At 43.8% G+C, this 26,728-nt stretch overlaps 1 protein-coding gene across 10 annotated transcripts in view; it reads right to left on the bottom strand.

Annotated features, from left to right (window-relative positions):
- Window positions 1-26,728, bottom strand: part of LOC122554676 (uncharacterized) — a 282,146-nt gene that overhangs the window by 133,456 nt on the left and 121,962 nt on the right. The window lies entirely within an intron of this gene.

Raw genomic sequence — 26,728 nt, 5'->3', positions numbered from 1 at the left:
GCGTAGGTGAGTTGAGCACTGCACTTGCAGAAATTTAGCTCCCAGGAACACGTTGCGACAGAAAGAAGCCTCACAGCAGATTATACAAATTTGCTACAAATAATGCATTGAATTAAAAAATACATTTCTTTGAAACAATATTGTGAAAGATTTTTGATTGAACACTTTAGAACAAACTCAGTTTATGGTCTAAGATGAAAACTTCTGAACTAAAAATGCGCTTCTAAATTACAGTTACCATGTTGTCTAATAGAGAAGTGTCCAATTTGCTACAAATTATCCTATAAGGACAAGGTGTCTCAAATATTTCAGCAACAGATGAAGCTAATCATTTTACACTGCTACTAAGCACAAGGAAGTGGTATTCTCCAATGACAAGACGCTGCTATTAAGTCAAAAAAGACATTCAGCTCACCACAGTATTACATGAATTTCAATGATGTGCAGGTTCCAGTGTTGGACTAGGGTGGACAAGGTTAGAAGTCACATGATACTAGTCCAAGAGATTTATTTGAAATCACAAGTTTTCAGAGTGCTGCTCTTTCATCAGGTGAAGTCACTTGTGATTTCAAGTAACCTGTTCGACCAGTGTAGTGTGACTTCTGACCATGAATTTTAATGCTGGGTCTAGTCATTCTCTAAAGTAAGCCTTGGCTAATTACAGTCCACTTGCTAAACAATAAGCCATCTACTTTTCATGCAGTGTAAATTATTGAAAGCTGACATTCTTTCATTTACATCTTCCACTCAGCAGAACAAAAGTTTCAATGACATGCTTCTATTTTCCCCATTCTATTTCCTCTCAAACCTACTATTTCCTTCCAAATAACAATTCTCACCCATCCCAACAGCTGCCAACTACAAGATTCAAAATACTGCCCACTAACATTTCCACCTTAAGAGTAATCAGACCATAAAACAGATCTCTCTCTCTCTCTCCACTTTAAGCATTCTGAAGGCACCCTTTGCTCTGTGATCCTTTTCAATCATCCCAAGCAGCTGCTATCCTTCCAAAGGCACTTTCCATGCCAGCGTAGGAAATGCAATACTGTACAAAGTCTTCCCTAACAGCCCCCAGGGCAGAGACAAGATTTGGAGATGCCGGTGTTGGACTGGGGTGTACAAAGTTAAAAATCACACAACACCAAGTTATAGTCTAACATATGAGGAACGGCTGAGGATACTGGGATTGTATTCGTTGGAGTTTAGAAGATTAAGGGGAGACTTAATAGAGACGTACAAAATAATACATGGCTTGGAAAAGGTGGATGCTAGGAAATTGTTTCAGTTAAACGAGGAGACTAGGACCCGTGGACACAGCCTTAGAATTAGAGGGGGTCATTTCAGAACAGAAATGCGGAGGCATTTCTTCAGCCAGAGAGTGGTGGGCCTGTGGAATTCATTGCCACGGAGTGCAGTAGAAGCCGGGACGCTAAATGTCTTCAAGGCCGAGATTGATAGATTCTTGTTGTCTCGAGGAATTAAGGGCTACGGGGAGAACGCTGGTAAGTGGAGCTGAAATGCGCATCAGCCATGATTGAATGGCGGAGTGGACTTGATGGGCCGAATGGCCTTACTTCCACTCCTATGTCTTATGGTCTTATAGTCCAACAGGTTTATTTGGAAGCACACTAGCTTTCAGAGCGACGCTCCTTCATCAGGTGATAGTGGAGGGCTCGATCGTAACACAGAATTTATAGCAAAAATTTGCAGTGTGATGTAACTGAAATTATACATTGAAAAACCGATTGTCTGTTAAGCCTTTCATCTGTTAGAATACAGTGATAGTTTCACTTCTTTCATGTGTAAATCACAAAACCTTTTTTTTTAAAAAGTTGCATTCTCGGGTTAGCTGTTAACAATGGTGATAGCAGAGTTCGGACACGAACAGGACAAACAGTCTTCTAACCTCCAGCAACTCGATCCCCTGACCTGTCCGGACTTGTCCGACCTGCCCAGCTCCTTTTCCACCTATCCACTCCACCCTCTCCTCCCTGACCTATCACCTTCATCTCCTTCCCCACTGACCTATTGTACTCTATGCCACTCTCTCCCCACCCCCACCCTCCTCTAGCTTATCTCTCCACGCTTCAGGCTCTTTGCCTTTATTCCTGATGAAGGGCTTTTGCCCGAAACGTCGATTTTGCCTGTCTTCGGATGCTGCCTGAATTGCTGTGCTCTTCCAGCACCACTGATCCAGAATCTGGTTTCTAGCATCTGCAGTCATTGTTTTTACCTCGTTGATTTTAACCCTACTGCGAATCCTCTTGCAAGGATGCCTGCCTTGAAGAAGTTTTCCTCCTCTCTCTACAAGAATCTCAGGGAGTCTCTCTCTCACTGCAACTCCCAGGTCATTTCCTCAGCCCTGAAGCTCTTCAACCATGTCCTGAAACAAACTCGCTATCACAGCCACATTTGCTTCCTCAGTGCCTGTCTCCGTAACCAACTCACCCCACACGGACTCCGGACCACCTTTAAACCAGCAGAGTTCGGACCCGAACAGGACAAACAGTCTTCTAACCTCCAGCAACTCGATCCCCTGACCTGTCCGGAGTTGTCCGACCTGCCCAGCTCCTTTTCCACCTATCCACTCCACCCTCTCCTCCCTGACCTATCACCTTCATCTCCTTCCCCACTGACCTATTGTACTCTATGCCACTCTCTCCCCACCCCCACCCTCCTCTAGCTTATCTCTCCACGCTTCAGGCTCTCTGCCTTTATTCCTGATGAAGGGCTTTTGCCCGAAACGTCGATTTTGCCTGTCTTCGGATGCTGCCTGAATTGCTGTGCTCTTCCAGCACCACTGATCCAGAATCTGGTTTCCAGCATCTGCAGTCATTGTTTTTACCAATATGTTGAAGGTGTTAGCCCCCTGTGTTCTCTATCTTTGCCATGATGTTTAGATTGATTCTAATCTAAAAAGTGAGATAACAGAGTTTTACATAAATTCATGCAGTTTTTGAGCTCAGAGTTCTACATGAATGCATGCAGTTTTTGAGCAAAGTACAATGTAACTCTGCAAGTACAAATTCACCCCACAAAACATATGTGTGCATGTGGGTCTTTGTCTGTCTGTGTCTGTCTGTCTGTCTGGGGTGGGGGTTGTGAGTGTGAGAAAGTGTGTGTGCGTCTGTATGTACCTGTGTCCATGTGTATGTGAGAGTGTGTGTGTGTAGGAATATCTGTGTGTGTGTGTAGTGCAATGGTGATCATCTGTAATGTGACATGAACCCAAGGTCCCGGTTGAGGCCCTCCCTATGGGTACCGAACTTAGTTATCAGCCTCTGCTCGGCCACTTTCCTCTGCTGCCTGTCCCGAAGTCCACCTTGGAGGATGGTCACCCGAAGGTCCGAGGCTGAATGTCCTGGGCAACTGAAGTGTTCCCCAACTGGGAGGGAACCCTCCTGTCTGTTGATTGTTGTGCGGTGCTCATTCATCCGTTGTCGTAGCCTTTGCTCGGTTTCCCCAATCGACCATGCCTCCAGGCATCCTTGCCTGCAACGTATAAGATAGACAATGCTGGCTGAGTCACATGAGTACCTGCCATGTACAAGGTGGGAGGTGTTCTCATGCGTAATAGTGGTATCTATGTCCACAATCTGACACGTCTTGCAGCGTCCACCGTGACAGGGTTGTATGGAGTTGTCCTGAGAGCCTGGCAGTTTGCTATGAACAATGATCTGTTTGCGGTTTGGCAGTTGTGTAAAGGCAAGTAGTGGAGGTGTGGGGAAGGTCTTGGTGAGGTGCTCATCCTCATTGATAATGTGTTGCAGATCACGAAGAACATGGCGAAAATTTTCAGCTCCTGGGAAGTACTGAACAACAAAGGGTACCCTGTCGGTTGCAGCACGTGTCTGTCTCCTGAGGAGGTCATTACGGTTCCTTGCTGTGGCACTTCGGAACTGACGGTCGATGAGTTGAGCATCGTACTCCGTTCTTGTGAGGGTATCCTTGAGTACTTCCAGGTGTCCTTCACGTTCCTCCTCATCTGAGCAGATCCGGTGTAAGCGTAGGGCTTGTCCATAGGGAATGGCTGTTTTAATATGTTTTGGGTGGAAGCTGGAGAAGTGTAGCATTGTGAGGTTGTCTGTGGGTTTGCGGTAGAGTGTGGTGCTGAGGTGTCCATCCTTGATGGAGACGCATGTGTCCAAGAATGAGACAGATAGTCAAGAGTAGTCCATGGTGAGTTTGATGGTGGGATGAAACTTGTTGATGTCACTGTGTAGTTTTATCAGTGACTCCTCGCCGTGGGTCCAGAGGAAGAAAATATCATCAATGTACCTGGTGTACAATGTTGGTTGGAGATCCTGCATAGAGAAGAAGTCTTGTTCGAACCTGTGCATAAAAATGTTGACATATTGGGGTGCAAGTTGGGTCCCCATGGCTGTTTCGTGTGTCTGGATGAAGAACTGGATGTCAAAGGTGAAGATGTTGTGATCGAGGATAAAGCGGATGAGTTGTAGAATGGTGCTTGGAGACAGGCAGTTGTTGGTGTTGAGTACTGAGGCTGTTGCCGCGATGCCATAATTGTGGAGGATGCTGGTGTAGAGTGCGGAAACATCCATTGTGACGAGGAATGTTCCCGGTTCGACTGGTCCGTGGGTGTTGAGTTTCTGTAAGAAATCCGTAGTGTCGTGACAGAAGCTGGAGATCCCCTGTACAATAGGTTTCAAGATGCCTTCCACATAGCCAGAGAGATTCTCACATAGGGTCCCATTGCCCGACATGATGGGACGTCCCAGTGTGTTGGCTTTGTGTACCTTTGGAAGGCAGTAGAAGTCGCCTACACGAGAAGTACGTGGAATGAGGGCGCGTAGGGAGCTCTGAAGGACTGGATCCAAAGTTCTGATCAGTGTGTTTAATTCTCGGGTGTGTTCTTTGGTCGGATCAGCTGGTAGTTGCCTGTAGTGTTCCTGGTTGTTCAGTTGTCGGTACACTTCCTTGCAGTAACCTGTTCTATTCTGAATGACAATGGCTCCTCCTTTATCTGCTGGTTTGATGACAACGTTGTCATTGTCCAACAGGTTTAATTGGAAGCACACTAGCTTTCGGAGCGATGCTCCGTCATCAGGTGATTGCCTGGTGTTGTGTGATTTTTAAACTTTGTACACCCCAGTCCATCTCTGAATAATGTTGTGATTGGTTTTGAGAGCCTGGATGGCATTGCGTTGTGAATGGGTGATGTTTTGCTTTACCTTGTGGGTACGGCTGATAAATCTGACATTTATATATTTCCTGACAGTTTGAGCATACATGTCAAGCCCAGGGCAGCGGTCCTCCGGTGGGGTCCATGTTGACACCTTCTTTGGTCACTCCTCTACAGATCCCTGTGATGACTGTTCCAGTTCATCAGTGAGCTCAGTGGGATCACTGCCGGCACGTTGAAAGAATTCCCAGAGTCTCATTCATCTGATGAACTCCTCTGTGTCTGCTGCCAGAACCAACGGGTCCATTTTGGTGGTGGGGCAGAAGTTGAGGCCCCTACTCAGGACTTCAATCTCTTCCAGTCGAAGGGTGTGGTCCGATTTTGTGATTTTTTGTGATTTACACATGAAAGAAGTGAAACTATCACTGTATTCTAACAGATGAAAGGCTTAACAGACAATCAATTCTTCAATGTATAATTTCAGTTACATCACACTGCAAATTTTTGCTATAAATTCTGTGTTACGATCGAGCCCTCCACTATCACCTGATGAAGGAGCATCACTCCGAAAGCTAGTGTGCTTCCAATTAAACCTGTCGGACTATAACCTGGTGTTGTGTGATTTTTAACTTAGAGACAAATCACTCTTTTATCTCTAACTTAGTTTACTTCAGCAGATTGTAGTCGCTGCTCACAATACAATCTCTTCTGTACAAGGGAGACAAAACGCAGATTAGATTACTACTTTGCCAACATGTCCCTTCAGTCCACAAGCATGACCCCAAACCTCTGGGTACCTCACAATTTTTCTCCATTTCTACTCTGAACTTTCCATCCTCAGCCTACTACATTGTTCCAATGCAAATCAACATGTCACAGAAGAACTACAGTACAGAAGGAGACCATTTGACCCACTGTGCCTTTATTACCTCATGTGCTTCCAGTATGATGATGGTGGGGCAGCACTTCTGAACCTGGGACTCATCTGTTCTGTCCGCTTTTCTTTATGTAGTTTTTCTTCTTTTACCTCCCTTCTCTCATTATTTTCTCCTCTATTTTAGTTTAGAGCTCGGTTGGAATGGCATGGACCCAAGTAGGCCCAGAAGCACTGGTGGTGGCTGCTTCTGCATCGTTGAGGCAGTCCAAGTGCCAACACATGGCTGCTGCTGCTGCAGAAGTGAGATGAAGTTTTCAGCCATGCCTGCTTCCAGCACAGATTCGTGGAGGTGTTGGTGGAGGCAGATTTGGGCCAGTACAAGACCTAGTGGGGCCAAAGCAGATACATGGCAGTGGTGGACTTGATTTGAGACTTGAGATTCAACACCCAACAGCATCAGTGACATCTGCACTGGCAAGGTCCAGCAAGGACACAGTGGCAAGGGCACTGGTGGAAGCAGATGGTAGCGACTTTTGTTCCAGTGGCAGCGTGGCAAAGGGTACTCATGTCTGGCCACCAGGCCCGTGACAGAGCACTCAACATAGAGGTCTGTAAAGTTGTACACTTTCTTCATTTCTCTGCCATTATATTCTATGTTTTGGTTAATTTTTCCATGTTTTAAAATGACGTTGGAGAGTGGTGACACTGTACAACACTTTTCACTGCATTTTGTAACAAGATACACGTGACAATAAATAAATCAAATAAGCAATGACATTCACCAGAATAACCACAACAGGACTGTCTTATGAGGCAAAATTGAGGAAACTGGGCCTGTATTCCCTTAACCTTCGGAAAGATGTTGTGAAACTTGAAAGGGTTCAGAAAAGATTTGCAAGGATGTTGCCAGGGTTGGGGGATTTGAGCTATAGGGAGAGGCTGAACTGGTTGGGGCTGTTTTCCCTGAAGCGTCGGGGGCTGAGGGGTGACCTTATAGAGGTTTACAAAATTATGAGGGGTATGGATAGGATAAATAGACAAAGTCTTTTCCCTGGGGTTGGCGAGTCCAGAACTAGAGGGGCATAGGTTTAGGATGAGAGGGAAAAGATATAAAAGAGGGAAAAGATATAAAAGAGACCTAAGGGGCAACTTTTTCACACAGAGGGTGGTACATGTATGGAATGAGCTGCCAGAGGATGTGCTGGAGGCTGGTACAGCTGCAACATTTAAGAGGCATCTGGATGGGTATATGAATAGGAAGGGTTTGGAGGGATATGGGCCAGGTGCTGGCCGGTGGGACTAGATTGGGTTGGGATATCTGGTCGGCATGGACGGACGGGTTGGACCGAAGGGTCTGTTTCCATGCTGTACATCTCTATGACTATGACTAATCTTACAAGACTGTTACAGGATATGACAAAGTGGATCACAATTAGGGAGGAACTTCTTCACACAGGGACAGTGAATTATTGAATTTGTCTACTCTGGAGAGCTGTGGAAGCTCAATCACTGAGCATATTCAAGGCAGAAATTGCTAGATTTCTGGTGACAATAGCATCAATGGAAATGCAGATAGCACAGCAAGTGGTTTTGACATACATGATCAAAGTCATGATCTAACAATTATGGAGCAGGTTCAACAGGCTAAATGATGTATGCCTATTTTTATGTTCCTAGCCTGCAGCTATTTTCAGAATTCAGTTTTATGTTTGATTTTCTGCAGCTAAAGTATTTTCTTTCCATAAATGAAACTTCATGGAAACATAGAAAATAGGTCCAGGAGTAGGCCAATCAGCCCTTCAAGCCTGCACTGTCATTCAATATGATCATGGCTGCTCTTGCAATTTAAGTATACCATTCCCACTTCCTCTCTGTACCCCTTGATCCCTTTAGTTGGAAGGGTCACATCCAGCTCCCTCTTGAACATATCTATTGAACTTGCTCCAACAGCTTTCTGTGGGAGAGAATTCCACAGGTTCGCAAGTGTCAGTGAAGAAATTCTTCCTCATCTGAGTCCTGAATGGCTTACCCTTTATTCTTAGACTGTGTTTTCCACTAATTCTTAGAATTCGCATTCAATATTTCCAACTGTTGTAACTTCAGCAACATAACGTTTAGAAATGTAGTAAGATTAAATGGAAATCAAATCAGAAAATATATAATTCTACCTTGGAGGAACCACTCTGAATGATTCTCAGTGGCACAAGAATAGAGAGAGAAATGTTTGAACAGGAATGGTTTGTCAATTACAAGGGGATATTTGACTGTATTAGAGATAAGAACACTTCAGACCAGCAATCAGCAGAATATCATAGTTTTTCAGAGAGTAAGATATAGAATGTAGATAAATATACCTGGTAACTGATTTCCAAATATTAATGTAAAAGCAACATTCTCAATCACAATGGTACCCATTGTGTATCACTTACATGATGCACTGCAAATAACTCACCTGGGCTGTCTCAACAGCACATTCCAAATCTAAAACCTTTACCATATAAAAAGACAAGGGCAGCAGATACATGGATTCACCACCATCGGGTAAATTCCCCTCCAATACCCACACCATTCTGAACTGAAACAACATCACTGCTTCTTCATTGTTGCTGTCTCAAAATCCTGTTATTTTTTTCTTAACAGCACTGTGGATGTCCCTACATCCCAAGGATATCAGCAGTCACCAGTTGCCTCTCCTGAGCAATTAGGAAAGGGAAATGGAGGCTAAACTAACTAGAAATGTCTCATCACATGACCAAATATTAAGAAATCATTGAGATTTTTAGAATGAGCCTGACAATATGTCCTGTTAGGGTAAAACAAACTTGCCTCGGCATGTAAAGCAGCAAAAGAAATGATTTAAGATGGTAACTAATCAAATGACATATAATTTAGGATAAACATTTTCTTGTCACGCAAAGACAATGGCTTACATATGAAGGTAGAAAAGGTCAGTCACAAAACATCTTTGATCGGAAATGTTGATCAGCATTTCTGACCATTAAATGTTCAGTTAAAAAACAATTCGATGACAGCACAACAAATATTCAAGTACACTGCTGATGATTTCTAGACACCAAGTCCAAAAGCTAGAAATAAGTAGCAGTGCACTGTTTGAGACATGTAGACATGAACCTGCACAAAACTGATGGGAAACTAAGCTCTTAATGGCTGGTCAAATCACAGTTGCATGAGCAATGGAAGGGGAAGTGGATGGAAGTGCTGAGAGCTCATCAGGGATATAATAGATGAAGAAAAAAATATCAGCAAAGTCATGCAAAGCTGAAAGGAAACTACTCATCAGTTTTTCTCATTTTAAAACACATTCTTTTCATAATAATTTTAGAGATGCAATTTTTGAGAAAAAAAACTTTTAACTTTGCAACTACACTACCATAGATACATTTAACACAGGCCAAATAACCTGAACTTAAAGAATCATGAGGTAAGGTAAATAGTGTTACGGGCAAATTTCTGTCCAATAACATCATTTTTCAATCCAAAGGATAATGTAAGCTAATTCCTTGACTGTGTCTTTCAAGTTAGTTTCAAGTACCTGCATATATTCAAAACACAGATTCTGGCATCTTTAGTATTGCATCAACTTCACTTCCTTTAATTCTGTAGTCAAGCATTATGGCGGACCTTAACCACTTATTTTCTGTGATTAAAAACATCACCAGCATTGGGCAAAGTGCCCAATCAACAATGGATTAACGTAAAAATCAATACTCCAAACATATACTCCAAACTCCTGGTGGTGCAGGCTCAAAGGGCAGAATGGACTACTCCTGCACCTATTGTCTATTGTCTATATACTTCATTGGTAATCTCTCAACTAGAAAACAAATACCAACATAATTAAATAAAGCCACAGTTTATTTACATAACCTTGCAAATTATAATCCGTACTTTTATTCATTAAAATTTTCTACTTACTTACCAGAATTTAATATTGTGAAGTCAGGAACTTACTGGCTGGCATATTACTGACACTTGATGAAATGACAAAAGTATCTCAATTACATTTTCAACAACTAATATTTTGTATTGCACTGTGCTTGTCAGCTTTATTTTGTTTTAAGGTGAGCAGCCCTAAAATCGGAATCTAGAATTTGCAAAGAGACTGAAGTTATAAAATAAAAATTATTGTTAAATAGTAATGAATCCCTCTAATTTGTGCACCTAAGTTTCATTGGTGTACAGATCGTTTTTGAAATTCATAACTAGAAACCACTGAACTTCCCGTGTGAGAGCTGATGGTGATAATCATTTAATGCAAACTATATAACTGAATGTCACAATCAGGCTGAGATTTTAAGAGACAAAATCTAAAACAGTTGGGACAATTATATTGTCAGTAAGTCATTTCTTGTGCCTGGTAAGCTTATTCATAACAGCACAGGCTGAAGTCACAATATTATGCACTTCTTGTCAAATGAAATGGAGTATCTTTAATCAAGATGTAAAATCAAACAAATTTCACATAAACTGGACATTAAAATCGATAATGCAACAATTAGAGGTGAGACATAAGCTCAGACCCGTTTTTCAGATATGTTCTTCAGTTCTGAAGTAGTAATATTGGACCTGAAATGTTAACATAATTCCTCTCTCCATAGATGCCTGCTGAATATCTCCAACACTTTGTTTATATTCCTGATCTCCAAATATACTTTGCCTTTATATGTTTCGATAATATATTCAGAGTTCAATTACTACCTCGAATTCAAATGACCCAATTAATTTGGATAGCTTTTTGTGCGGTGTACTCCTTGTACAAACATATAAAATTGGAGCAGAGGTAGACCTTTTGGCCCTTTAAGCCTGTTGTACTATTCCATTAGATCACGGCTGATCTGTTTATTTCTCAAATCCCACATTCCCACTTATCCCTAAGAACTCTCGATTCCCCAATCAAGGATCTATATATTTCTGTCTTAAAAATATTCAATGACCTTTTATCCACTGCCTACTGAGGCAGAGTGTTCCAAAGTGACAGAACCTTCAAAACAAAAATTCTTACCACCTCTGGCATGAAAGTGGCCTTGGATAGTGAGGAGCAAGTAAACATTCTCCATTCCATTCTCCCAGTTTCTCAGTCTATGTCATTTCTGTACTGATGATGCCATTTTCCACATGGGGGCCTCAAAAATATCCAGCTTTACTCAACAGAGAATGATTCCTGAAGAAGGGCCTGTGCCCGAAACGTCGAATCTCCTGTTCCCTGGATGCTGCCTGACCTGCTGTGCTGTTCCAGCAGTAAAGTTTCAACAGAGAATTACCCAGCACAATGGTTGATTGGGGCCTCAGCCGTGTCCAACCAATTTCCCGAACATCTGCCATCACCTCTTCTCTTCCACAACTCCAATAGGATCCCTCTGGCCCTCACTTTCTCCTCAACCAGCATTTCCATTCAAAGTATCATAAGCCACCATTTCCACCACCTCCTGTGGGATACCATAAAGATACATATTTCGTTCCCCTCCCTTGACAGCATTCCAAAGAGACCTCCCGGTCCACTCCTCCACCACTCTCAACACCTGCCCACACATGCAATAGCATAAGGTGCAAACCTGCCTGTTTACTTTCTCCTGCTTCACTATCAGATACACTTTGCAGGTTAAGCAGCAATATACCTGCACTTTGTGAGTAGCGAATACCTAGACTAGATTGAACAATATGGTCTCCTCTACACCTGGGAGTTGAAACGCAGACTAGGTGGCCACTTTACGGAACACCTAGGGCTCTGTCTACAAAAATGATCGAGCTTTCAGCTGCCTGCTATTTCAAAACATCCTGTGGCCCTTGGTTAACATTTCTGTTTCAGGTCTGTGACAGTGCTCCAGCAAAGCTCATTACAAGCTAGAAGAACGGTATTTCATTAGCCATTTGGGACCCTGCAGCCTGCAGGCCTCAATATAGAGTTCAATAATTTTGGGACCTGGACTTCTTTTACCCACCCTACACACCCCAGACTTTACGACATGGAGTTGGAATCCTTGAAACCAGATAAGTTGCTAGGGCTGTATGGATGTTCCCTATGATGTTAAAGGTGGTCAGAGAAGAAATAGCAAATGCTCCGAGGATTATTTTTCAATTTTCACGAGACACAGGTGAAGTGCTAGAGGACTGGAGAAATGCAAAGATAGTTTGATTATTTGAAAAGGGTACAAAGGAAATGCCAAACACTGAAAGACCAATTAGTCTTAGTTCAGCGGGTGCAAATTGTTAGAATCAACCCTGAGAGATCAGATAAGCTGTTACTTAAACAGGCACAGAACAGTCAGTGTGGCTTTGTTAAGGGAAGCCATGACGTGGAGGTGCAAGTGTTAAGACTGGAGTAGACATCACTCCTGATGAAGGGCTTATGCCCAAAACATCGATTCTTAGATTAGATTTGATTACTTTACAGTGTGGAAACAGGCCCTTCGGCCCAACAAGTCCACACCGACCCGCCGAAGTGCAAACCACCCATACCCCTACATTTACCCCTTACCTAACACTACGGACAATTTAGCATGACCAATTCACCTGCACATCTTTGGACTGTGGGAGGAAACCGGAGCACCCGGAGGAAACCCACGCAGACACGGGGAGAATGTGCAAACTCCACACAGTCAGTTGCCTGGGGCGGGAACTGAACCCAGGTCTCTGGCGCTGTGAGGCAGCAGTGCTAACCACTGTGCCACCGTGCCACCCACAGATTCTTCTGCTCCTTGGACGCTGCCTGACATGCTGTGCTTTTCCAGAACCACACTCTCGACTGGAGTGGACAAAGTCAAAAGTCAGAGCTGAAAATGTGTTACTGGAAAAGCGCAACAGGTCAGGCAGCATCCAAGGAGCAGGAGAATCGACATTTCAGGCATGAGCCCTTCTTCAGGAAAGGCTCATGCCCGAAACGTCGATTCTCTTGCTCCTTGGATGCTGCCTGACCTGCTGCGCTTTTCCAGCAACACATTTTCAGCTCTGATCTCCAGCATCTGCAGTCCTCACTTTCTCCTCAAAGTCAAAAGTTACACAACACCAGCCTGTAGTCCAACAGATTTATTTGAAATCACAAGCCTTCACAGCATGCTCCTTCATCACTTCACCTGACGAAGGAACAACACTCCGAAAGCTTCTGATTTCTGTTGGACTATAACCTGGTGTTACATGACTTCTGACTTTGTTAAGGGAAGGTCATGCTTTACCTGGATAAATGCGAGGTGATGCATTTTGGAAGGTCGAATTTGAAAGCTATGTACAGGATTAAGGATAGGATTCTTGGCAGTGTGGAGGAACAGAGGGATCTTGGTGTGCAGGTACATAGATCCCTTAAAATGGCCACTCAAGTGGACAGGGTTCTTAAGAAAGCATATGGTTTTTTGGCTTACATTAACAGGGGGATTGAGTTTAAGAGTCGTGAGATCTTGTTGCAGCTCTATAAAACTTTGGTTAGACCGCACTTGGAATACTGCGTCCAGTTCTGGTCGCCCTATTATAGAAAAGTTGTGGATGCTTTGGAGAGGGTTCAGAGGTGGTTTACCAGGATGCTGCCTGGACTGGAGGGCTTATCTTATGAAGAGAGGTTGACTGCGCTCGGACTTTTTTCATTGGAGAAAAGGAGGAGGAAAGGAGACCTAATTGAGGTATACAAGATAATGAGAGGCATAGATAGAGTCGATAGCCAGAGACTATTTCCCAGGGCAGAAATGACTAACATGAGGGGTCATAGTTTTAAGCTGGTTGGAGGGAAGTATAGAGGGGATATCAGAGGCGGGTTCTTTACACAGAGAGTTGCGAGAGGATGGAATGCGTTGCCAGCAGCAGTTGTGGGAGCAAGGTCAATGGGGACATTTAAGAGACTACTGGACATGCATATGGTCACAGAAATTTGAGGGTGCATACATGAGGATCAGTGATCGGCACAACATCGTTGTACTGTTCTATGTTCTATGTTCTATTTACAAATTGGGTTGAATGTTTTGAGGAAATAACAAGGAAGAACGTTGAGAGTAGTACAGTGGATGTTGTCTACATGGATTTTAGTAAGGCGTTTGACAAGGTTCCACATGGCAGGCTGATCAATAAAGTGAAATCCCATGGGATACAGGGTAATGTGTCGAACTGGATTCAGAAACAGAAAACAAAGGGTAATGGTCGACGGCTGTCATTCTGAATGAAAAGCTGTTTCAAGGGGTGTTCCACAGGGATCGGTGTTGGGACACCTGCTGTTTCTTTTGTACATTAACAATTTGGACTTGATCGTGGGGGACCCAATTGGGAAATTTGCAGACAACACAAAAATTGACCATGTAGTGCAGAGTGTAAAGGATAGCTGTAAGCTCGAAAATTATATGGATAGTTTGGGCAGGAAAGTGGCAGATGGAGTTCAACTTTGATAAGTGACTGCTGGACAAGCACATGGATAGCAGTAAATTGAGGAGTGTGTAGGTTAGGTTCATCTGAGATTAAGATAAATGCTCAGCACAACATCATGGGCTAAAGGACCTGTACTGTGCTATATTGTTCTAAGTTCTATAAGTGTGAGGTAATGCATTTAAGGAGGTCAAACAGTAAAAGGGAATATACTATAAATGGGATAATACTGATAGGGATAGATGAAGTGAGAAATCTTGTCTTACAAGTGCACAAGTCTCTAAAGATACCAATACAGGTTGTAAAGATAAGGTTCTAAAAAAGGTATGTGGAATGTTCTCCTTCATTTGCGAAGATATAGAACACAAAAGTAGAATATAATGACAAAACTGTAGAAGACAATGGAGAGGCTACAACTGGAGTATTATGTGCAGTTCTGGTCACCACATTACAGGAATGACATTCTTGCTTTAGAGAGAATGCGGAGAGATTTAATGGAATGTTGCCACGACTGGAGAAGTGTAGCTACGAGGAGAGATTGGAGAGGTGGGAGTTGTTTTCCTTAGAACAGAGAAGGTTGAGGGGTGACATGACTCAGGTCGACAAAATTGTGAGGGAAAGACGGGTAGATAGACATACTATTGCAAAATTTGTTGGTAGCAGAGCAAGAAGTAAGGCTTTGGCTCAAAAAGCTTGAGAGCAGCAGCTCAGCAAACAGTAAGCTTGGGTGAAGTCCTTTTAGCTTTTCTTATAGTTCACAGCAGCTAAAATGACAGTCGCATGTTCATCCTGCAAGATGTGGGAGCTCAGGGAGACTTCCATTGTCTCTAATGACTATATCTGTGGGAAGTGCACTGAGCTGCAGCTCCTGGGAGACAGTGTTAGGGAGCTGGAGCTGGATGAACACAAAGTTGACACCCAAATGGATAGGGTTGTTAAGAAAGCATATGGTGTTTTGGCTTTCATTAACGGGGGTGTCGAGTTTAAGAGCCGCGAGGTTTTTCTGCAGCTCTACAAGTCCCCAGTGAGACCACACTTGGAATATTGTGTCCAGTTCTGGTCGCCCTACTATAGGAAAGATTCAAAGGCTTTGGAGAGGGTGCAAAGAAGGTTTACTAGGATGCTGCCTGGACTGGAGGGCTTGCCTTATGAAGAAAGGCTGAATAAGCTCAGACTTTTCTCTCTGGAGAGAAGGAGGAAGAGAGGTGACCTGACCATGGTGTACAAAATAATGAGGGGAATAGATTTAGTCAATAGCCAGAGACTTTTCCTCAGGGCAGGATTGACTGGTACGAGAAATCATAGTTTGAAGATATTAGGAGGAAGGTATAAAGGAGACGTCAGAGGCAGGTTCTTTACACAGAGAGTTGTGAATGCATGGAATGCATTGCCAGTTGAGGTGGTGGAAGCAAAGTCATTGGGGACAGTTAAGTGACTGCTGGACATGGATAGCAGTGAGTTGAGGGGTGCGTAGGTTAAGTTACTATATTTTACATTAGGATCAAGTCTCGGCACAACATCGTGGGCCTAAGGGCCTGCTCTGTGCTGTACTTTTCTATGTTCTAACTCAGGATCATCCCAGATACTGAGGGCTTCATAGACAGCAATTTTTGTGAGGTGGTCACACTAAAGGTGCAGGCAGAGAGTAGCTGGGTAACCACCAGGAAAAGGAAAGTGAGTATACAGAGAGTGCAGGAATCCCTGTGGCCATTCCCCTTGAAAACAAGTACACTGTTGGGATCGTGGGATTGGGGGATGACTTTTCAGGAGAAATAAGCAGTAGCCAGGTTGGTGGCACTATTACTGGTTCTGGAGCACAACAGGAAAGGGTAAAGGTAAAACAGGACTTTAGTAATAGGAGACTTTATAGTTAAGGGGATATACAGGAGATTCTGTGGCATAAATGGGAACCCAGGGTGGTGTGTTACCTCCCAGGTGCCAGGGTCCAGGATGTCTCAGAGTGACTGCAGAGTGTTCTCAAGGGGGGGGGGGGGGGGGGGGTCAACAGCCAGAAGTCATTGTGTATGTCAGCACAAATGATATAGGAAGAAACAGGGATGAGGTCCTGCAGAGTGATTATAGAGAAGTAGGAAAAAGGTCAAAAAAAACAGGACCCTAGTGGGTGATAAGCTCCAGATTATTTCCAGTGCCACATGCTAGTGAGGGGAAGAACAGGAGAATATGGCAGATGAACACATGGCTGAAGAATTGGTGCAGGGTGAAGGAATTCAGATTTTTAGATCATTGGGACCTTTTCTGGGGCAGAGGTGACTTGTTCAAGAGGGCTGGGTTGCACAGGAACTGGAAAGGGATCAATATCTTGGCATCCAGATTTCTAGTGCTACTAGAAAGTGGGGCCCTGAAAGCAGGAAGGCAAGCGTGAGGCTCGAAGCAGATAGAGTAATCAGAAATAATAAGTTAAAGAGACAGGTCAGGATGGGAACATAAGAGGGAGCAAGGTATTCCTGCTGAATTAAATTGCTTTTATTTCAATGCAAGTGGGCTAACAGGTAAGGCTAATGAACTCAGGGTGTGGATAGGTACATGGAGCAGGGACATTATAGCCATTACAGAAACACGGCTAAGAGAGGGACAGGACTACCAGCTTAATGTGCCAGGGCACAGGTGCTTTAGGCAGGACAGAGGTGGTGGAAGGAGGGGATGGGGAGTTGCATTTTTGATGAGGACAAGTATCACAACAATAATCAGAGATAAAATAAATGAAGGCTCATCAGGGAGGTTTTGTGAGTGGAGCTAAGAAGGGAATAGTGATATTATTGAGATTTTACAAAAGGTCCCCAAATAGTCAACAGGAATTAGAGGAACAAATATGCTGGGAGACTGGGGAGACTTGCAGGAGCAATAGGGTTGTCACAGTAAGGGATTTTTATTTCCTAACATAGACTGCCAAAGCATTGAGCATTGAGATGGGGTGGGATTTGTTAAGTGCGTTCAGAAAACTTTCCTCAAGCAGCATACAGAGGGTCCTACTCTGAAAGGGGCAAAACTCAACCTACTCTTGGGAAATAGGGCAGGAGTATTTGGAAAGGCAAGGACTGATTAGGGATAGTCAACATGGCTTTGTGCGTGGGAAATCATGTCTCACAAACTTGACTGAGTTTTTTGAGGAAGTAACAAAGAGGATTGGTGAGGGCAGAGCGGTAGATGTGATCGATATGGACTTCAGTAAGATGTTTGACAAGGTTCCCAGGGAGACTGATTAGCAAGGTTAGATCTCACGGAATGCAGGGAGAACTAGCCATTTGGATACAGACCTGGCTCAAAAGGTAGATGACAGAGGGTGGTGGTGGAGGGCTGTTTTTCAGACTGGAGGCCTGTGACCAGTGGAGTGCCACAAGGATCGGTGCTGGGTTCTCTACTTTTTGTCATTTACACAGATGATTTGGATGCGAGCACAAGATGACACCAAAATTGGAGGTGTAGTGGACAGTGAAGAGGGTTACCTCAGATTACGAGATCTTGACCAGATGGGCTAATGGGCAGAGGTGGCAGATGGAGGTTAATTCAGATAAATGTGAGGTGCTGCATTTTGGGAAAGCAAATCTTACCAGATTTATACACTTAATGCTAAGGTCCTAGGAAGTGTTGCTGAACAAAGAGACCTTGGAGTACAGATTCATAGCTCCTTGAAAGTGGAGTCGCAGGTAGATAGGGGAGCGAAGGCGGCTTTTGGTATGCTTTCATTTATTGGTCAGAGAAGTGAGTACAGGAGTTGGGAGGTCATGTTGCCGCTGTACAGGACATTGGTTAGGCCACTGTTGGAATACTGCATGCAATTCTGGTCTCCTTCCTATCGGAAAGATGTTGTAAAACTTGAAAGGGTTCAGAAAGGATTAACAAGGATGTTGCTAGGGTTGGAGAATTTGAGCTATAGGGAGAGGCTGAACAGAGTGGGGCTGTTTTCCCTGGAGCATCGAAGGCTGACGGATGACCTTATAGAGATTTACAAAATTATGAGGGGCATGGATAGGGTAAATAGGCAAAGTATTTTCCCTGGGTTGGGGAGTCCAGAACTAGAGGGCATAGGTTTAGGGTGAGAGGGGAAAGATATAAAAGAGACCTAAGGGGCAATTGTTTCCACACAGAGGGTGGTACATGCATGGAATGAGCTTCCAGAAGAAGTGGTGGATGCTGGTACAATTGCACCATTTAAGAGGCATTTGGATGGGTATATGAATAGGAAGGGTTTGGAGGGATATGGGCCGGGTGCTGGCAGGTGGGACTAGATTGGGTTGGGATATCTGGTCGGTATGCTCGGGTTGGACCGAAGTGTCTGTACCCATGCTGTACATCTCTGACTCTATGACAGAAGACAGAGGTGACTGTGGGGAAGCACTTTGGGACCAGTTACCATAGTTCTATTAATTTTAAAATAGTTACGGGGAGGGACAAAACTGGTCTACAGGTTCAAGTTATAAACTGGGCAAGATTAAATTCGATGGAATTAGACAGGAGCTTTCAGGGTTGATTGGAATAGTTTATTTGCAGGCAATGGGACCCCTAACAAGTGGGAGGCTTTTAAAAGTGAGATAGCTAGAGTTCAAGATCGATATGTTCCTGTGAGAGTGAAGGGTAAGATTGGCAGGAATAGGGATGACAAGAGATATTGAGGCATTGACGAGAGAAAAAAAGGTAGTGGCTCAGGAACAGGCAGCTGGATCAAGGGAATCACTGGAGGTATACAGGGACTATGGAAGTTTAGTGAAGAAGAAAATCAGGAGGGTGAAAAGGAGGCATGAGATAACCTTGGCTGAGAAGATTCGGGTGAATCCAAGGAGGTTCTTTAAGTATATTAAAGGAAAAAGAACAAGAGAGAGAAAATAGGGCTCCGCAAATACCAAAGTGAACATGTGTGTGTAGAACCGTAGGAGATGGGCAAGGTTCTCAATGAATATTTCTCCTCTGTGCTTACCATGGAGAAAAACGTAAGGACTTGGGAACTTGGGGAAGTTAGTGGTCATATCTTGGGGACAGTCCATATCAGAGTAGAAAAGATGTTGGATGTATTAGAATGTACGAAGGTGGACGAATCTCCTGCTCCTGACCAGATATATCCAAGAACACTGCAAGAGGCAAGAGAAAAAATTGCAGAGCTTCTGGCTGAGACTTTTGCATCATTATTAGCCATGGATGAGTCGTGGAAGATTGGAGGGTAGCAAATGTTGTGCCCTTATTCAAGAAGGGCTATAAAGATAAGTCTGGGAACTGTAGACCAGTAAGCTTAACATCTGTTGTGGGTAAATTAGTTGAAAAGACTCTGAGGGATAAGATGTATATGCATTTGGAAAGACAGGGTTTGATTAGTAGTCAGCATGGCTTTGTGAGTGAGAGATCATGTCTCACAAACTTGTTAGAGTTCTTTGATGAAGTAACCAGGAAGGTTGTCGAGTGCAGGGCAGTAGATGAGATCTGTATGGATTTCAGCAAGGCCTTTGATAAGGTTGCACATAGTAGTCTGCTCTGGAATGGTTAGATAGCATGGAATCCAGGGCAAGCTGGCAAATTGGTTACAAAATTGGTTTGATGGTAGGCAGTAGAGGGTAATAGTGGAAGGATGCTTGTCAGATTGGAGGCCTGTGATTTGTGGAGTGCCTCGGGGTCAGTGCTGGGCCCATTATTCTTTGTTATCTATATCAATGATTAGGATGATAATGTATAAGGCATGATTAGTAAGTTTGCTGATTACACTAAAATAGGTGTAATCATGGACAGTGACAAAGATAGTCAGAAATTGCAGCTGAACCTTGATCAGCTGGGGGGAGTACGGCGAGAAATGGCACATGGACTTTAAAATTGATGTGCCTTGCATTTTGGAAAGTCAAATCAAGGTAGGAGTTTCATGGTGAAGGGCAGGGCCTTAAAGAGTGCAGTGTTACAGAGGAATCTTGGAGTTCAGACTCACAGTTCTCCCAAAGTGGAGTCACAGGTAGACAGGACAGTGAAGGCAGCTTTTGGCACACTGTCAGGGCATTGAGTAAAGAAGTTGGGAAGTTATGCTGCAGTTGTACAGGATGTTGGTGAGGGCACATTTGCAGTATTGTATTCAGTTTTGGTCACCTTGTTACAGGAAAGATGTTATTAAAATTGATGTGCCTTGCATTTTGGAAAGTCAAATCAAGGTAGGAGTTTCATGGTGAAGGGCAGGGCCTTAAAGAGTGCAGTGGTACAGAGGAATCTTGGAGTTCAGACTCACAGTTCTCCCAAAGTGGGCGGCACGGTGGCACAGTGGTTAGCACTGCTGCCTCGTAGCGCCAGAGACCCGGGTTCAATTCCCACCTCAGGCGACTGACTGTGTGGAGTTTGCACGTTCTCCCAGTGTCTGCGTGGGTTTCCTCCGGGTGCTCCGGTTTCCTCCCACAATCCAAAGATGTGCAGGTCAGGTGAATTGGCCTTGCTAAATTGCCCGTAGTGTTAGGTAAGGGGCAAATGTAGGGGTATGGGTGGGTTGCGCTTCGGCAGGTCGGTGTGGACTTGTTGGGCCGAAGGGCCTGTTTCCACACTGTAATGTAATCTAATCAAAAAAAAATCTAATCATAAACTGGAAAGTGCAGAAGAAATTTTCAAGGACGTTGCCTGGACTCAAAGGTCTGAGTTATAGGCTGGACAAGCCAGGAGTTTTTTTCTTTATAGCATGGGAGACTGAGAGGAGACCTTATAGAGGTATATAAGATCATGGATAAGGTGAATGGACTCAGTATTTTTCCTTGGTTGGGGAATCAAGGACTAGAGGGCACCAGTTTAATATCAGAGGGGAAAGAATGAAAGGGATCGTGAGGAGCAACTTTTTTTTTTACACAGAGGGTTGTACGGATATGGAATGAGCTACCGGCGGAACAGGTTGAGGTGGTTATATTAACAACGTTTAAAAGGCATTTGGACAAATACGTGGGTAGGGAAGGATAGAGGGATAGGGGCCAAGTGCAGGGAAATGGGGTTAGCGTGGAATGACATCTCGGTTGGCATGGGCCAGTTTGAGCAAAAGCACCTGTCTCTGTGCCGTCGGATTCTATGAGATAGAGAGACAGGAGGAACCAGTTTCCCTTGACAGTTAATTGAATGCTGGATAATCGAATGCCAGATAACATAGTTAGCCAAGCATCAGGACCTTGCGATCTTGTTCGGATAATCTAAAAAAATCGGTTAATCGAATGTGGGATAATTGAGGTTCCTCTGTATATGCCACCTTTTCCTAGCTACTATCAGTTTTGAAGAGGAGTCACTGGACCCAAGCTGTTAACTCAGTTTTCCTTCCACAGATACAGCCAGACCTCTCTAGTTATTTCTGTTTTTGATCCTTATGTTTAGATTTAGTTCTTCTCGTAATAAAGGAGTATATTCCATCAACCTTCTTGATTAGATACAATACATGCATGTTAACTTTTTGCGACACACACACCAGAACACCTAAATCCCTTCACATTTGAGAATTCTGCACTCATGCTCCATTTAAGTAATTCTCTGCCTTTTTATTCTTCCTGACAATTCACAATTTGCCAAATTATACTCCATCTGCCAGATCTTTGCATACTCTCTCAAAATACATCTGTCTGCAAATTCTCTATATTTTCTTCAGAAGACTTTCCCACTACCTTGTGATTTTACATATCATGCCCTTCATCTAAGTAAATCATATATAATGGAAGAAGTTGAGGCCCCAACATAGACCCTTGTGGGACTCCATTCTTCACATTCTGTTAATCAGTAAAAGATCCATGTTTTTATTCATTCCTGGGTTGTGGCGTCGCTGGCTGGTCAGCATTAATTTCCTGTCTGTATTTGACCTTGACATGGTGGTGAGCTGCCTTCTTGAACTGCTGCAGTCCATGTGCTCTAGGTAGACCCACAATACCTGGAGGGAATTCCAGGATTATGACCCAGCAACAGTGAAGGAAAGAAGGGGAACTTGCAGGTGGTAGTGATTCTCTGTATCTGCTGCCCTTGTCCATTTAAATGGAACGGGTCTTGGTTTTGGTAAATTTTGCAGTGAAGCTTGTAGATAGTATGCAGCATCTTATAGATAGAACACACTGCAGCTACTGAATATTGGTGCTGGAGGAAGTGGATGCCAATCAAGTGGGCTGCTTTGTTTTGGATAGTTCAAGCTACTGGAGTGTTTTTGGAACGGCACCCATCCAGGCAAGTGGTGAGTATTCCATCACACACCTAACTTGTGCTTAGTAGATGTGGACTGGCTTTGGGGAGACAGGAGGAGGTCCCCATGGATCTATTCAGCACTTATTGCTGAAAATTGCTGCTAACGCTCCAGCCTAATCTTTTGCATTGCTGCAGTGGGCTCTTCCATCATTGAGGATGGGACTAATTGTACAGCCTCCTCCACCATTGAGTTGTTTAGGTGTCCACCATCATTCACAAATGCATGTGACAGGACTACAGAATTTAGATCTGATCACTGGTTGTGGGATCACTTAACTCTGTCTATCAGTTGCTGCTTATGCTGTTTGGCATGCAAATATTCCTATTTGGTAGCTTCACCAGGTGGCAACTCATTTTTAGGTAAACCTGATGCTGCTCCTGGCATGCCCTGCACTTTCCAGTGAACCAGGTTTGATCCCAGTGTCTCATAGATACCAGTCCTGAGTTGCTAGATCAGTTCAAAGTCTGTCCCATTTAGCAGTGATAGTGCTGCAATACAATGGAGGTTATTCTCAATATGAAGACCCATTCACATACGTACTGTTTTCTACAAATCAGCTAATCTTCCATCCATGCTAATTAATCACCCATTACACTTTGAGCTTTTACTTTCCACAATATCCTTTGATATGCATCTTACCAGAAGCTTTCTGGAAATCCAAGTCTAGTACAATTAGAGTTTCTCCTTTATCCACAGCACATGTTGTTCCTTCAAAGAACTCCAATAAATTGGTGAACCACGCTGATTCTTCCCAGTTACCGTGAGTCAAGTGGATAGCTATACTCTCTTTAATGATCAATTTTAATACCTTCCCTGACTATCCTCAAGATAACCAACCGATAGTTTCCAGTTTTCTGCCCCACCTTATTGAGCTGAAGGGGTACATTTGTTATTTTCCAGTCTAATGGAATCTCTCCCGAATCGAGGGAATTTTGGAAAATTAACATAAACAGGCCCAATGCCTTGTCAGCAACCTCCTTTAAGACCACAGAATGAAGTCCATCTGGACTCACAGAGATGTTCGTCCAAAGTTCCATCAGACTGCTCAGTACCACTTCCCTCACATTTGTAATTTCCCAAAGGCCCACTCTCCCTTTCTGAGTTACAACTACTACTGAAGTTATTTTTGTATTCTTTACAGTGAAGAGCGATGTAAAACATTTGTTTGTTTCATCTATCACTTTGTTATTGTCTCATGTCAATTCCCAATTCAATTACTGTTTGTAATTTTTATTAATGACTTGGAAGAGGGAGTCGAAGGGTGGGGCAGTAAATTTGCAGACGATACAAAGATTGGTGGAGTTGTGGATAGTGAGGAGGGCTGTTGTCGGCTGCAAAGGGACTTAGATATGATGCAGAGCTGGGCTGAGGAGTGGCAGATGGAGTTCAACCCTGTCAAGTGTGAGGTTGTCCATTTTGGAAGGACAATAAGAATGCGGAATACAGGGTTAACGGTAGGGTTCTTAGTAAGGTGAAGGAGCAGATGGATCTTGGGGTCTATGTTCATAGATCTTTGAAAGTTGCCACTCAGGTGGATAGAGCTTGTAAGAAGGCCTATGGTGTATTAGCGTTCATTAGCAGAGGGATTGAATTCGAGAGTCGTCAGGTGATGTTGCAGCTGTATAGGACCTTGGTAAGGCCACATTTGGAGTAGTGTGTGCAGTTCTGGTCGCCTCATTTTAGGAAAGATGTGGAAGCTTTGGAGGGTGCAGAGGAGATTTACCAGGATGTTGCCTGGAATGGAGAATAGGTCATACGAGGATAGGTTGAGAGTGCTAGGCCTTTTCTCATTGGAACGGAGAAGGATGAAGGGTGACTTGATAGAGGTTTATAAGATGATCAGGGGAATAGATAGAGTAGACAGTCAGAGACTTTTTCCCCGGGTACAACAGTGTGTTACAATGTGACATGAATTTAAGGTGAATGGTGAATGGTATAGGGGGGATGTCAGGGGTAGGTTCTTTACCCAGAGAGTGGTGGGGGCATGGAATGCGCTGCCTGTGGGAGTGGCAGAGTCAGAATCATTGGTTACCTTTAAGCGGCAATTTGATAGGTACATGGATAGGTGCTTAAGCTAGGACAAATGTTCAGCACAACATCGTGGGCCGAAGGGCCTGTTCTGTGCTGTATTGTTCTATGTTCAGTTTCTAAAGATTCAACACACTATTTACTCATTCCTTTCCTTTTTAAATACATGCAAAAACTCTTGCTGTCTGGTTCTTGCTAGCTTCCTCAAACTCTCATTTCTTTCATAAGATTAGGGTTTTAGTCATTCCCTGCTGGTCTTTATATTCTCACCAATCATCCGAACTGGCATGCGTTTTTGTGCGTCTTTCTTCCTTAATGTTGATATTTTCCTTAACCTGCCTTGATCAATCATGGATGGTGGGTCATCCCTTTAAAATTTTAGTTTTACTCAGAACCGAATTGTTACAGCGCAGATGAAAGCCACCTGGTCCTTACACCATGGTTACGCTTACACTGGTTGTTACCTAACACCAATTTCTTACCTTTTCCCCATATCGTTGAACATCACTTCTATCCAATGCTCTCCTGAATGACTCATTCAAACCTGCCTCCAACACATTTCCAGGCAGTTTATTCCATACCCTAACTGCTTGCTGTGTGCCAATATTTGTTTTCCATCACTCTTACTTCATTTGCACACCACTTTAAATCTATGCCCTCTCATTCTCTTTTCTTCCTCTCCCTATCTATTCTGTCCAGCCACTCATGATTTTGAAAACATCTGTCAGTTCTCCTTGCAGCCTTCTTCTCTCTAAAGAGAACAGTCCCAACTTCTTCATTCTATCCTCAAAGCTGAAGTGTCTCACTCCTGGAACCACTGTATAAATTGCTTTTGCACTTTCTCCAATGTATTCACATTTTTCCAATAATATTATGTCACAACTATACGCAGCACCCCAGCTGTGACCTAGCAATTATTTTAAACAAACTCAAATATTACATTCCAGTTCTTGTATTCCATGCCCCTATTAATAAAGCCAAGAGGATTGTATGATTTATTAACTGCATCTATGGAGGTACGGACAGCTCCTTCTGCTCCTGCAACCCCTTTAAATATATGATTTTGGTAAAGACATCAAAAGGTATGATAACTAAATTTGCTAGTGACACAAAGATAGAGTCATGAGATATACAGCACAGAAATACACCCTTCGATCCAACTCATCCATGCCGACCAGATATCCAGCAGTTGGCCCATATCCCTTGAAACCCTTCCTTATTCATATCCCCATCCAGATGGTTTTTAAATGCTGTAATTGAAACAGTCTCCACCAGTGTTAGTGAACTGGAGCTGGAACTGGACAAACTTCGGATCATTTGGGAGGCAGAGGTTGTTATTGAGAGGAGTTACAGGGAGATAGTTACTCCACAGCCACATCAAAACGTAGATTGGTTACTGTCAGGGGTGGGAAAGGGAACAGGCAGGCAGTGCAGGGATCTCCTGTGGTGGTTCCCCTCAACAACAAGTATACCGTTTTGGATATTATTAGGGGGGGGATTTACCAGGGATAAGCAATGGGGCACAGGTCTCTGGTGCAGGGTCTATGCCTGTTGCTCAGAAGGGAAGGGGGAAGAGGAGCAATGCTTTAGTTGCTGGGGACTCCATAGTTACGGGGACAGTTTTGTAGGAACGAGAGAGACTCACAATTGATGTGTTGCCTCCCAGGTGCCAGGGTTCTTGATGTCTCTGATCGTGTTTTTGGGATCCTTGAGGGAGAGGGGATGCAACCCCAAGTCATGATCCAGATAGGCACCAAGGATATAGATCCCCACCTTTCTTCCTACCGAACACAGAAATTCAGGGAGCTAGGGTGGAAGCTTAGAGCTAGAACAAACAGAGTTATTATCTCTGGTTTATTGCCCCTGTCACATGGTAGTGAAGCGAGGAACAGGGAGCGAGCAGAGCTGAACACATGGCTGCAGGGATGGTGCAGGAGGGAGGGTCTTGGATAATTGGAACTCTTTCTGGGGAAGGTGGGACCTCTACAAACAGAATGGTCTTCACCTGAACCAGAGGGGTACCAATATCCGGGGGGGGGAATTTGCTAATGCTCTTTGGGGGCGTTTAAACTAATGCTGCAGGTGGATGGGAACCTGAATTGTAGTTCCAGCGTACAGGAGGTTGAGGGTAATGAGGTCAGGG

Source organism: Chiloscyllium plagiosum, unplaced genomic scaffold, assembly GCF_037043375.1.
Source record: "Chiloscyllium plagiosum isolate Xiang-an unplaced genomic scaffold, Cpla_swu_hap1 HiC_scaffold_18, whole genome shotgun sequence".
Classification (NCBI taxonomy): domain Eukaryota; kingdom Metazoa; phylum Chordata; class Chondrichthyes; order Orectolobiformes; family Hemiscylliidae; genus Chiloscyllium; species Chiloscyllium plagiosum.
The sequence above is the reverse complement of the archived record's forward strand: the minus strand, read 5'-3'. Positions and strand labels throughout refer to the sequence as shown.